The following is a 13,763-nucleotide window of genomic DNA, read 5'->3' on the forward strand; positions in this document are numbered from 1 at the left end:
TGTTTCTTTCTTTTTCAACACCCACTTGCATGAACTCTTCTAAGCTCTTGCTCACACCCTATTCCGCCTCTATCTACCTTTTCCTGTCTGTTTCTTTATTCCGGTACTCACCAGCTTATCTGTTTAATAGTTGCAATACTTCTTTTACCCACTACCCCAAATATATCCATCTTTTTCTTTTATTAGAGTTGTAAATCACGTGACTCGGGACCCTTAACTAAAACATTAAAAATTGACGTTTTTGTGCTTTCATTTTGAGAACATGTTTTGTTTATGAAATCGGAAGTTTAGGTTACCTGATGAAGGTCATCATTTGACTGAAATAATAGCTTAGTTATTGTAACCATGTAATTTGTTTACCTAAAATGAAATTATATATATATATATATATATATATATATATATATATATATATATATATATATATATATATATATATATATATTTCAAGCACGTCTGATTGGAATGGCTGAGTTATTCTTTTTTCCGATCTTTCTGGATATCTTTTCCATTTGCCAAACAGTCTTTTTAATTTCAGCTGGCATGTTATATAAAATGACGCCCAAAAGTTGTTGTTCGGCCATATTCTTCTCAAGCGCTTTCTATCGGTCGCCCAATTATCATCAGGAGTGATTATTGTTGTTATCTTTTTTTCTTTTTTTTTTCCTTTGAGGCTTGGTATATTTATAATTTTTTTTTAATTGGTTATGAAGATGGGTGCAGGAGAGTTGGGGTCGAATTTAGAAGAATATGGCCGAACTACAATTTTTGGGCGCCATTCTATATAACATGCCAGCTGAAATTAAAAACGTCGCTCGGAAAACGGAAAAGATATCCAGAAAGATCGGAAAAAAAAATAACTCAGTTGTGTTCAATCAGACGTGCTTGAATAATGAATTGCTACCAATATATATATATATATATATATATATATATATATATATATATATATATATATATATATATATATATATATAGAGAGAGAGAGAGAGAGAGAGAGAGAGAGAGAGAGATTGACAAATGCATGCATATAATATTTATACATTTACAGACATGTACATATATAATGCTTGAAACAACTAAGAAGATAAAGAAAGAAAAAAAATGACAATAATAAAATTTCATTTGAAAATAATCAGAAACGAGCCGAGTCTGCTTTTTAATGGAATAGTGGTGAATCAATTATTATCGTCTTTAGAGGAAAAAAGCGATTAAAACGAAGTAAATGGAAGAATGAAGAAATTGAATTCTGCTTTTGACTGGAATTATTTTATTTTTATTTATTTTTTTAAGAAATTGAAGCGTTTTCAATTATGCTCCATTTGCTAAGCAGTGAAATAGTTTTTTTTTTTTTTTTCCTGTTATTGAGAATTGTTCAGCTAATTTCTAATCTGATGGGAAATGGAAAGATTTTTTGTTTGGTTGTTTTATTTCAGTTGAAATTTTTAATCATTTTGATGACAAACAGAAAAAAGAAACATTTTTATAAGTTCACTATGAGGAGTTTGTGCATTTCAGAAATTAATTAACTGTTGTAATAAGTGTTGCAGGCTAATTTTTAAAAAAAATTATGAAAAACAAAAAATTTAATTTTTCAAATAAATTGGAGCATTATAAATAAAAAAATAATTAAAATTTTCAAACAAACTGTATCCTAATAAATAAAAAAAATACAATTTTCAAAGAATTAAGATTTAACATTAAAAATTTGAGAAAAGGAAGAAATAAAGAAAAAATATAAAAAAATTTTTATTGTATGAATCTTTTAAATAACAAAGTTAAAATTGTGTGTTTGAGTGCTGTGGGGTTTTAGTGTTTATGAATGAATTTTCAATCCCATCAGATAAGACAATTACGAGGGGCGTGCAATAAGTAATGCCCTGACCCACTTCCAGTTGTCTGATCTAGCTGAAATTTTGCATGTGCAATGATTTATATCTCTACGGGTTATGTGGCAAATTACAGCTCTGAACTAATTGTGGTTTCTGTTTTACAGGTGTTTGAACTGAGTCAGGTGTGAAATGGAGCCTGTTGAATGTCGAGCAGTGATCCGGTTTTTGTATTTGAAAGGACGCACACCACAGGAGAATTTTGATGAAATGAAAGAAACTTACGGTGATAATGCCCCATCATATGATCTTGTAAAACGCTGGCATCATGAATTTAAACATGGCCAGAAGTCTGTGGAAACAGCTCGCAGACCTGGTCGCCCCCCCCCCCCCTCTGCCATTGAGGAGGCATCTGTCCGTCAAGTTGAGGCTGCCATTTTGGAAGATCGGCGCATTACTATTCGCCAAATAGCCCAAGATGTCAAGATTAGTACAAGGTCTGTGGAAACTATCATTCATGACCATTTGCATATGCATAAGGTGTCTGCCAGATGGATTTCCATGTTGCTCACACCATTCCAGAAGCGAGAACGCATCGAGTACTCAAGGATGAATTTGGAGATGTGCCAAGAAGATGAGTCAAAGATTTTCAAAAGACTGATTACACAGGATGAAACCTAGGTCCATCACTATGATCCAGAGACCAAAACCCAGTCAATGCAGTGGAAGCACTTGGACTCACTACCTCCAAAGAAGGCAAGGGTGCAGCCCTCCGCTGGCAAGATCATGCTCACAGTCTTCTGGGACCAGATGATGCAGTCTTGATTTTCGAAGTCACGTCGTGGTTGGAGGACCAACCTGAGGTGTTCTACAAAAACGGTCTCCAGAGCTGCATCAAACGATGGGAGAACTGCATAACTCTGGGTGGTTCCTATGTAGAGAAAGACTAATAACTGTGCAAAGTTTCGTTGCTCTACTGCTGTGGGAAGTGGGTCAGGAGCATTATTTATTGCACGCCCCTCGTATTTGTTCTGCAAACAAAAAAAATAAATAAATAAAAAAATACTGAAATTAATATAGTATATACATATGTATACATATGTAGTAGAGATTTAGAAGGTTGTCACAATGCGAGGAGTGAAATATAGTTGTTGTTGGTAAAAGTAGATGAGAACAAGTGGCGATTTACAAATCAATAAGTACATACATATATTTTATATATATTTTATATATATATATATATATATATATATATATTTATTCAGTTGGATTTCCTACACAATGCTTCAAGCAAACTACAAATCAATCATACTGAAATTAATATTAAATCAACAAAAACAACCAAAGAAAACTCTCCTAAAGTCAGTTATAATAGCATGGATTAATAATAAATTCTTCAACGTCCCCAGAAAAGGTATTTTTTTCTAAAATTCTCATAAGTCACAGAATGATACAACTTTGATTTAATGCTTCATATTAATTTATTTTATTTTTTGATTTAAAGGCAAAATGGCCGCGCACGTTTTTGTATATCCACGAAAGGCTTTTTCACCAGGGTTCTCAACTATGTTAGATTTATTTAGAACTTTTCTTATACTTCTTAGATTATAATATCTCCGGTTTGTGAACGGACGTTGTCCGAGTTTTAAAAAATATCCCTGGTTCCCCATGTTTGTTTGTCTTTCTCGTATAAATAAAGCGAAAATGATTGAAGCAAATGCAACTCCCTGGTTACCGGCTGAGATGTTCAGATAAGCAATCAGCTTTGATCAATGTGTGTGTGTGGGGGGAACCCTTCATATCAGACAATTGCTATTCATTTGGACACTGCCAGAGCTGGTTTCCCCCCAACATTGTGGAGAACGGCAGAAAGCAGAAACTTAACTGGCCTCCAGCAAGATATTCATTTCTGCACCTGCGTGAAGTGAACTTTTTGATTGACATCGATAAATTTGAACGCTTTTCACTTTCTCTTGCGTTATAGCTTTTCTTTCTCTTTCTTTTCCGCCTTCATGTCACGGGTTCGAGCCTGCCTTTTTTTGCTCCAAACACTCGGGCAATGCCGGGCATCCCTGCTAGTTTTTTTTTTTTTTTTATATATATGGTATACTGAACTTCATTCAATTTTCCGCATTACATCCTCATGAGGATTCCTATTTGAAGCAATCTGGACTGTATAAATTTGATTTTATTTTGTTATCTGATAATTATATAAAATTATTTCATGCATCCACATAATAATAAATAAATAACTAAACTAATATTACACTTAAAATTAAAATACTGTGAGATTTAAACTTCTGCCCGTCGATAATTACTTTAATAAACCTATCAGAGAGAAAAGCTATGAGAAATAATTTCCAGCTATTCTGTAGCTAGAAATCTTGTTAAGTGCCCTATGATATGCCAAGATCTATTGCTCCAGATACGAGGCCATTCTCAACAGATTCACTGATCCTGTGTGAAATTACCATCAGCACACCAGCTGTTGATTTTGCAGGACAGAAACCATATTGATTGTTACTAAATAGGCTGTTTTTGCTGAGGTGGTTCATACCTTCAACTGTGTATCTTCAGATTCTTCCACATTTCCTGCTGTGAATCTGCTAATTACTTTGTCTCTAAACTTGCATTTCAAATGTTCTACGGTCAATTTCCATACCTTTTTCCTGGTATTAAGCTTTGTCTTTTCCTCATGAGATTTCTTCAGTGTGAAATTGCAAATTTTATTTTTCTTTTTACTTGGGAGTCATCACTTATCACTCAAAGATAAGGGTTAATGAGTGTACAGTAGCCACTGAGACAACAGCGTATTAGTAGTTAGGGGTAGAAATGGATTATTGAGGAGAGAGGTTCAACAAGAACTTGTTTATATTGGACTTGAAGACGACCATATCGTAGTCAACTGAAAAGCAGGCCAGCAGAACAGAGTTCCACAAGCATGCAGTTCTAGGAAAGAAGCTTTGTTCATGGAATTTGCATTTAGATATAAAGACAGATAGAGAATGGGAGGAAACTGTTGATAGTTGTAGTAGATAGACGAGTGCTTTTTGTGAAAGTGTGGAAGAGGGATCATAGACTGAAGCACAGCTGAACCCTTGCCATGAAAATAACGATAGAGCAAAGATCACAACATTTCTTCTGTGGGCAAGAGGTTGAAGATGAGGTATATTTCAGAAATTTAGAGATACCATCCTGGTTCCAACACATTTATTTTGCTATTCCATAGATGAGCATATGAGTTGAGAAAAATATAATATTTATATATTTATAGTTATCGACATACAGTACTGTTTCATTGTATCACAACTTATCAGTGCCACTAGACTAGCACCTCTCCCAAGCTGAAGATTGGACCTAGAATCATCGCATTGACAGTCAGCAGTTCTACCTATCAACCCATGGAAGCAGTGCCCACAAATGACTTTGACAAATGTCTATTTTAAACAAACATCCGTCCACCACTTTATAGTGCTCAAACCACTTATTTACAAACAAGCAGCGAATTTTACGTATTTCCATAAAATTTTATATAAATATTTTTAGTATTTACTTCGACAGTGCTCGATATCTAAGTAGAGCTAGATCATAAGTTTTGAAAATATATATATGGCAATTAAGCTACACGGAATTTTCTGCATTACATCCTCATCTGGATTCGCATGCATATTTGGTTTTATTGTTTTTTTTTTTGTGTGTGTATCAACCCTGAAATACAATACAAACTATTGGAATCGATTAATTGTATCCAATTTGTTGCATTATAGTTGCTAGTTTACTCATAGCTGGAGAGGGGATATTCAAACCTTCCCCAATGTAGAAGTGAATACATAAGATCCGACAGTACTTGAACACAATTTAGTCAATTCTATAGTCGGTTTTGGTATCTGTTTGGATGATAGAGCTATGATCAAGGGGAGCTAACTCATTATGTCAGGGAAATTACTTCTCTTTAACCTTTGTTATGTGAGTTTTTGCGAGGAGATGCGAAAATGGGGTGAGGCGGATGCTGGTAAGCGTGAATGGAGGGATGATTTTGGATGTGAGTCAATGAAGATGGAGCTGCATTATTTAAACGCAAGTAATAACGGACTAAAACTGATAGATGTAAATTGTATTATTCTTTGTGAATAACATGTTTATTTCAAGTCAACTGTGAGTATCTTTATTTCTTGTGCTACACACATACACATATTCGTCTTTGGGCATGATCTAATTAATAGTTATCATATGCCAACATCTCTATTCATAAGAATATCGATTATTCATATTATTTGGATTCTTTGAACTATTGTTCTCATCCCGAGTGTTATTTGCACAGTTTTGGTTGATGTAACCTTGAGAATCTTTCTATAGAACTTGTGAATCTGCACAGAATTTCTAATTTAACCTACGGGGGTAGCATGCTCTTGTTCCTAAGTAATTTTTCATTCTATTTTTGGGTTGCCTGCACTGAGGATGGGACCTTTTACAACTGAATTTTACCAAATACTCTATCCATTGTGCCACAGGTCCTTGTGGACAATTTTAGTGCAAATCTATGGAGCCTTAAACCTAAGATGAGAACAGTAGTTTGAAAAATCCAAACAATATAAAGAATTAATCCTCACCTCAAAAATTTAGAACTGTAGTATCGATTACATCACTCTGCATCATTTCGTAAATGAATAAGCAAAAAATAAGATTATTTTTCTGGCGAGAATTTTTTTTTTATTATGATAGAAATTTCAACAGACTAAATTCCATGAACAAAGCTTCTTTCTTATAACTGCACGTCTGTGGAATTGTCTTCCGTTTTCCTGCTTTCCAGCTGACTACAATATGGTTGTCTTCAAGTCCAACGTAAACAAGTTCTTGATGAGCCATTTCACTTAAGTTAACAAATTTACCGAATTTCCATTACTAACGATTACTATATTGTCCAATTATTGACTACTGTACACTCTTAACCCTTATCCTCGAGTGGTCTCTGGGCCTTGATAAGTGGTTATGCCTATGTAAAAAAAAAAAGACTAACTAAATGAAAACAACACAAACCAAGAAAATATAAAAGAAGAAAAGGACCAACATGCAGCTATTTTCAAAAAAATATATATATATAAAATCAACATAATATTTTATCTTTTAAATTTTGAATTCATATCTTTTTTTTTTTGAGAGTTTAGGCAGAAGAAGGGGTAAAAAAAGAAAATTTAAAAGAAATTAGGATTAAAATTTTTTTTTTTTTTGAGCATAATTAAAATGTTAAATTTTTTTTTTGTGGGGGAGGGCAATGAATTTATCATGGTTTTTGTTCTTATAAAGCCTGTAACAGGGTTTTACTACTGATCTCCTCCTGCATGACTCAATACATCAACAGCAGCTGCCGATTCTCTCTTGCCATCGTCATTTGGACAATCTCTGCCTATTATTTTGAGCAACTACTGATGCTTATCGCATTTGGTAAACTTTGACTAATTGATACAAGTATCCTAAATATTTTTTGCTGTATTATTTGAAATTATATGGAAGACTTGAATGTTGATCTACAAAAATATTTGTTAAAATAAATTAATGCTTAAATTTTTTTTTTTTTTTTTAATAGTCCTTAAGTTTTTTTTTATTTTATTTTAGATATGGTAATTTAGAAGTTATAAAAATTAAAAAATCTTAAAAACAATTTACTCCTTTTCCTAAAACTTTAAACAATTTTTAATACAATAATAAATCATCATAACATTTTTATTTCTTCGGAAAAAATTTTTGTTGGAAAGAAAACAAAAATTCTTTTTCTTTTCAGGCTTTAAAAAAAAAAAAAAAAAAAAAAAAAAAAAGGACAAAACTTTACTGTTTGTTCTGCCAATTTTTTCAATAGTAAATGATATTAATAAATTCTCTCTCTTAAGTCCATTCTTAACATTTCCATCTCATGTTTTGCTTGACTTATCCCTGCCCACTTCCTGTTATTGCAACTGTACTAAATCTACTAACTCAAAAACTCTCATCTAATCCTTCAACCTGGTCATACCATTAAGCCAGGACGTTTTAGCAGATCAAGCATGACTCTAATCATTGGCCTTTAGTTGGACGTCTGTTAGATTTATTTTTTAGGTATTGCCTTGATCATAAATCAATCATATATAATAGTTAATATTTATCAAAGAATATGTTCTAATATTTCAAAGAACCATAAAGTAATCGGGTAAAGGTTAAAGATCGCGTCTAAAGCAAAATGTGAGAAAAGATGTTATATAAACAGTAAAGAAGGGTTCATGTTGTTGCTGTTAAGTATTATTAAATGAAGAATCATTTCAAGTAAAAATCCATTTAGTATTATGCATGTAAACTTGTAAAAAACATGCTTGAATTGTGTCATTGTGGTTTTGCCAAAGCAAAACAAGATTGTGACCAAATTTGGCCTGATGTTGTGCGATTCTGTTTATTAAGATAATGTTAATACATTTTAAGCATACTTTTCTCAAGTTTGTATGCTTAATACTAAATAGATTTTCATTTGAAATGATTCCTCATTCAGTAATATATAAGAAAAACAAACTATTTTTAATGACTGCATGTAGTTTTTTCTCACATTCTGCTTTGGTTGTGACCTTTAATGTTCGTCAATCATTGCAATATACCCTCCACCATCTTTTTTTTTTATTATTATTTTGTAGAGGGTTGGGAACTGTATAATTTCATTGCTAGACAGTCTATTGCTAGACAGTCTATTGCTAGACAGTCTATTATCATGGGATAATTTTATAGATGTCACTTTTATGGATGCCAATAATCAAACCTAAAGAAATATTTCTCAGTTCAATTGCCTATGCAACAAAGAGAATCTCTTTGACTAACTAACCAATATGATTGCCTCTGACATATATTAATTGAGAAATATATATATTTCTCAACATCCTTCCATCCCATTTAAAAAAAAAAATTCAGCATTTATAAACGACTCCACTTCCAACCGATTTCATTTCCCTCCCAGGGCAAAATGGCGGGAATGAGTGGGTGACAAAACTTCCTGTACGCCACATTCCCCTTGAATCTCAATATGCCAGACAGTTGAATATTATGATGGTGGGTTGTACAATGATATTACATATCGGTTGCCTTATGAACTGTGTACACATGAGCAACATAGCAACGGATATAATCACACACACACAATTATATATGTATGAGAGAGATAAGCACACAGAGATACAGATATGCAATAATTTTATAGCATAGTGGCAGGAAAATTGTATCTCAATGATTAATAGATGTATACATAGACACAAAAATTTTGTATTTTATTTAAAAACTAGCCTGTGTGCGTGGCGTTGCCCGGATGTTTGGAGGTGTGTGTTGAGCACAAAAAAAAAGTTGGAGTAGGCAGGCAGGCTCAAACCCGTGATGCCAAGGTGGAAAAGTGGAGGTGTGTCTAAGGATGTTGGTTGAGCAAAAAGAGAAAAATTGCGAGTGCAAAAAAAATAAAAATAAAGTAGTAAGCAGGATCGAACCCATAACATGCCAGAGGAAAAAGATGTGACCCCCCCCCCCCAAAAAAAAAGCTGTCTTACTGATGTGCCTACCCTGGTTGTGACATCACGAGTGGTTGAAATAACGCCTTTTAAGCGATGTCATGAACGCGAGGGTTGAATGACTTGCAAAAAATGTCAGTGAAGATATCGACCCTCCCTGTAGAAAACTGCCCAGTTGAAGGTGAAGGAATTAATGTTTTTAGCCAATTTTTCGATATTTGTCGCCCGAAAGGTTGAGCTTCCAAATGATACTGATCTAGTGAAAATCTGTCACCTCTGTCGGAAATTTTAGGCAGACATACACACATACATACATTCAAACAGACAGGTGCAATTTATATTATAGACTAGCAGGGGGGGTACCCGGCGTTGCTCGGGCGTTTAGAGGTGTCAAAGAAAAAAAAGTTTTAGTAGGAAGGTAGGATTGAACCCCGAAGCCTTGACGTGAAGATAGAAAAAAAAGCCAGCCACCTAACCATCTCGGCCACAAGAGGAGAGGAACTGATAAGGGTGTTCAGTTAAGGATTATAAAGTGAAATATACAGGTGTAAAGAAGTGGCATGATGTTTGACCTAGTTTTGCGCTGCAAGCCAGTTACTGTTTTCCCCGCTTCATCATTTGCTTTTCAAAGACGCGACGAGCTGGTAAAAGTCGGGCAAATTAAATACACACGCGACCCCCCGTTCTTAAGTTGTAGATATTATCATTTAGACGTGATATAAAAAGTTTTAAGAATAAGCGACCCCTCTGAGAAGGCCTCGGAAAAAAGCAGACATACACAAAAAAGCAAACATACATACACACACACACACACACACATTTTCGCTTTTATATATATAGATAAAAACATTTCTTTTGATTAACATTTTAAATCAGAAAAAAGGATTTTTTCCAGGATTCACTTTTTTTGCAACTCCCTCCCCATCTCAAAGTAAAAATCAACAACTTTTCATCCATTTATTTCTTTGGGATTAAAACATGTCTTTATTTATCATACACTATCTAAATATTAAGAAAAAAAAAAAACAAAAGAAAAAACGATGAAAATGTACTCATGGGAATGTCACTACAACAAGCATTGTTAAGACCACTTCCTCTTCCCGTGCCAAGTTATCTAGTAATCTATATAATTTTAAAAAGTTATAGTGTCTTTAAAGTTTGTCTCTTGATACAAAAATAGAAATTTGTGAATGACAAAAAATGACGTAGCGTACACATTAGTAAGGCAGGGTTATGACAAGTTCAAATCTCACATATGTCTAAAAAAATCTTTTTACTGGATATATGTTTAAAAATTTAAAGAAATTAACACAGAAAAACATTATATAAACCTTTTTTGCTTTCTTTGATAATCTGCAAAAAATTTAGACATAAATAAAATGCTACACTATTCTTAAGTGAATTATTTTTGCTTGAAAACAATTTCTAATGTCATCCAGATAAAACCAATCCGTTATTACATTCACTGTAGTTACTCTCTCATGCAAATAAAGAGTATGTCAAGGTCGTGCGTTCCATTATAGAAACGTTGATTTACTTTGAATAAAATAAAATACGCATCAAGTGCGCTTGAAAGTCAAATCACAACGTAATATTAGGAAAATAAACAAATATTTTACGTGTTTGAAATTAATGATATAGATATATTTCGGAGCCAAACTCCATCCTCAGCATGTTGTTTTCTTTCTGTTTTTCTTTTTTTCTTTCTTGCCATGTTATAAAGCTGGAGAAAGAAAAGTCTGTTTGTAAAGAGTCCCGTGTTGTATCTAGAGGTTGTATTTTGAAATGTTGAAACTGTGCATTTGGCAACTTTCTTTTCTTTCACTTGATGCATATTTTATTACAAAATAATATTTTTTTTTTCAACATTTCAAATATGTTTTTTTTTTTTTTTTTTTTTTTTTACAAAGGCATCACCACATTATCAAGGCCCAGAGGCCACTCAAGGATAAGGGTTAAAGAGTGTACAGTAGAAATTGGTCAATATAGTAATCATTAGTAATGAAAATTTGGCAAATTTAATAACCTATATGGAACGGCCCATCAAGAACTTATTTACTTTAGACTTGAACACAACCATATTGTAGTCAGCCGGAAAGCAGGAAAACGGAAGACAATTTCACAGGCGTGCAGTTCTAAGAAAGAAGCTTTGTTCATGGAATCTACGTTTAGGTTTAGGCACAGATAAAGAGTGAGGGAAATTATTGATAGTGTTTACAGCTAGACGAGTGTTTCTTGTGAAAGTTTGGCGAGGGGGGACCATAGATTGAAGCTCAGTTGAACACTTTCCATGAAAATAACGATACATCAGAGACAAACTCGCAACATCTCTTCTGTGAGATAGAGGTTGCAAGGAGGAGAAAAGGACATCTCCTACGAGGCTACGAAGTCTATTTTGAACTCCATCAAGGCAGGACAAGTCCTTTCTAGCAGCTCCTGCCCAGATGTGGCAACAGTATTCCATCCTTGGACGTACCTGGCTCTTATATAGATAGAGAATAGCATCAGCAGTGAGATATCTACTGGATCGATAGAAAGATCCCACCATTTTTCCAGTGGCCTTGGCAACAGATTTGATATACGTGTTCCATTTAAGATCAGGAGTAATGGTCAAGCCCAGAAGCTTGTCAAAACTTGAGGCCTCCTGAAGACGAGAGCCATTCATTTCAATTGATGACAAATGTGGATTAGAATGTTGATGATGTAAAGAGAGAAGCTTGATTTTAGATGCATTAAAAGTAACCAGCCACTCCTTTCCCCATTGTACTACGTGCTCAAGATCAGAGGAGAGCGAATTGGAGAGAACTTGGTCGTTTACTGTCTTAGATGTGGTACCATAAATGGTAGTGTCGTCAGCATAAATGTCTACAAATGATGTAAGGATATGATTTGGAAGATCATTAATGTAGATCAGGAAAAGAGTTGGGCCCAGGATGGATCCCTGAGGGACACCGGCATTAATACTGTGAGCTTCTGATTTTTGCCCCTCAACTACTACTCTTATGAACCTATCAGAAAGAAATGATTTAATAATTGAGAAGACTTTTCCAGCTATACCATAGCTAGCGATCTTATGAAGTAAACCTTTATGCCATACCCTATCAAAGTATGGTACTTGCTAGGTAAAGATGGAAACTGACTATACGAACAGTGCCAAGGAGTTAATATTTGCAAAAAGTTAATCTCGTCCTGATAAAAATAAAAACAAATTTTGATAATTGTTGTAATAATCTCCACAACTAATAAATTTGTCAGGTTGTTTTTAAAACTCGAAACCTAACAACTGCACAACTTACCTGTTCTTTCAAAACAAGACTTTAATTGCCAAAACTTATTTTTTATGAAAACAAGTGAAACATGCATGGTCCCCCGTGTGTGCAGTGAACGAGGCATAAAAAATTACTAAGTTCAGCATATGCCCCCTCCCCCATCCAGCTCCAAGTCCCCAGGGGACGTCAAATCCTGGTGAACAAACGGTGCAGTTTTAGGCCTTAACATATGTAAATTTGAGTTCTGTACCATGCAAAAAAGAAATGATAAGTCCATCATTTGCCTCCCCCCTCCATTTAGCCCCCAAATTCTCCAAGGCCTTAACATATTTAAATTTGAGTTCAGCACCATGCAAAACTGCTAAATAGACATACGCACAAAATTTTGGACAAATATGGTAAAATAGTCCCAAAAAATCAAGTGTTTTTATTAGCTCTAAAAGAGCCCCTGGGGCACACCCAAGAGTTATCGCGAAATATACGCAAACAAAATTATGTAGAAATCAGTTACAACTTTTCAGAAAGTTTTATAAAAATCCAAGGCATCAATTTCTTTTAATAAGCACAAAAGTGTCAATTTTATTCATTTTAACCCGAAAGGCACCCCTACGGGGAGCAACCAGAGTTTTCCCAGGAAATCCGTTCTGTTATTTTTTTACTCATATCATGTCTAATGTTTGTGCAAAAATTTCAAAAAATTCCAAGGCGTAGTTATTGAGAAAAGTGTGAACGGACGAACGGGTATGGGTGAATTTACAGGTCCACTCTACTTTGTCAGGGGAGCAACAAAACATTTTCTCTTACCTAGAGAATTTTTTTGTTTGTTTTTTTTAAACTATTTTTCACCCCAAGACTAGGGTTTAGAATTGACTAGCAGAGGTACTCGGCGTTGCCCGAGTGTGTGGCCTTAACATATTGGGGAGCGTGGTGTTAAAAAAAAGAAGTGAGAATCAAAAGAACAGTGGAGAGAAGTGTTTAAAAAAAAAAAAAAAAAAAAAAAAAAAAAAAAGTAGTAGTAGGCGGGCAGGCTTGAACCCGTAACGTGAAGGAGGAAAAGAAGGTGAAAAAAGATGTAACTGATGGATCCATCGCGAAAACCGGAAGTCACGAGCGTTCGAATTAAGAGTAGTTAATCCAACAAAGATGATGACTTGTGA

Source organism: Euprymna scolopes, chromosome 15, assembly GCF_053919585.1.
Source record: "Euprymna scolopes isolate OS-2025 chromosome 15, ASM5391958v1, whole genome shotgun sequence".
NCBI lineage: Eukaryota > Metazoa > Mollusca > Cephalopoda > Sepiida > Sepiolidae > Euprymna > Euprymna scolopes.